The sequence below is a fragment of the Zingiber officinale genome, chromosome 2B, assembly GCF_018446385.1.
Source record: "Zingiber officinale cultivar Zhangliang chromosome 2B, Zo_v1.1, whole genome shotgun sequence".
Lineage (NCBI taxonomy): Eukaryota > Viridiplantae > Streptophyta > Magnoliopsida > Zingiberales > Zingiberaceae > Zingiber > Zingiber officinale.
In genome coordinates this window covers 25,170,842-25,171,948 of record NC_055989.1, presented here as the reverse complement: position 1 = coordinate 25,171,948, position 1,107 = coordinate 25,170,842, and the positions used below count along the sequence as shown (strand labels likewise).

The window sequence follows — 1,107 nt, the reverse complement described above, 5'->3', positions numbered from 1 at the left end:
CTACCACAGGCGCACTCACGGTCGCAAGGTCACTCTGATACCATCTGTAATGTCCCGGCTTGGGCGGGCCCCACCCGAACCGAACCGGGAACGCCACCAAAATTGCCTATCGGGTTGATGACTAGCTCCACAGACCACCGAAGATCCTTTCAGCGTGCTTTGTCCTCACTCGCACGCACCCTGGAAAACTTCCCAGGAGGTCACCCATCTTCAGATTTCTCCAAGCCAAGCACGCTTAACTTTGGAATTCTTAAGTTTGAGTTTCCGAAAAGGAAGGTGCACCTTGGTGATATGGATAGTATCATCTAACCTTTTAAATCATACTTAACCAGAATCTCAGAACCGGGGTATTACAATCACCCCCACTTAAAGACACAACGTCCTCGTTGTATAACCACAAATCACACCACAAACAAATCCCAGAATCTCCCTCTCTAGGTGGTGCCCTGGGTGCTCCTACCACAGGCGCACTCACGGTCGCAAGGTCACTCTGATACCATCTGTAATGTCCCGGCCTGGGCGCAACACGAGGACTTCCCAGGGGGTCACCCATCCTAGTACTGCTCTCGCCCAAGCACGCTTAACTTCGGAGTTTTGATGGGATCCGGTGTATTAGTGCTGGTATGATCGCACCCATCCTAGTGCTGGTATCAAATTAACTGACGCCTACTGTTCCCTCTTCGGAGAATGTGTCCTCACCTGCTCATTTCTCTAAAAAAATCCTCCTCATTTGTTGATGCTCATCTCTGAGGAAATCTCAACGTCCCTCTGGTGGTCTACCATCAGGGCTAGTCCAACATATTCTTCTAGTTCCAATTCTGATGACAATGATTCATCCCATGTTGCCTTCAAGTTTTTATACTTTGTTCTTATTGGTCTTTTGCCCTTGTCTTTCTCCTTCTTCAGTTTGGGACAGTCATCCTTGATGTGCCCTTCTTCTTGATAGTTGTAGCATCAAACTTTCCTTTTGTTTCGAATATACTTTTTCACCCACAATTTATTAAATTTATTAGATTTAATAAACTTACTAAATTTTCTTACCATTAGGGGCGCTTCTTCTTCATCGATTGATACTTCGGAGTCTTGTTCATTTGTTCTTGCCTTTAG

General features: G+C 46.1%; 1 non-coding gene across 1 annotated transcript; it reads right to left on the bottom strand.

The window, feature by feature from the left end:
* Positions 1 to 516: 516 nt before the first annotated feature.
* Positions 517 to 635, bottom strand: LOC122049718. Its single transcript, XR_006131025.1, has one exon. It is a non-coding gene; the product is annotated as a 5S ribosomal RNA (ribosomal RNA).
* Positions 636 to 1,107: the final 472 nt, after the last annotated feature.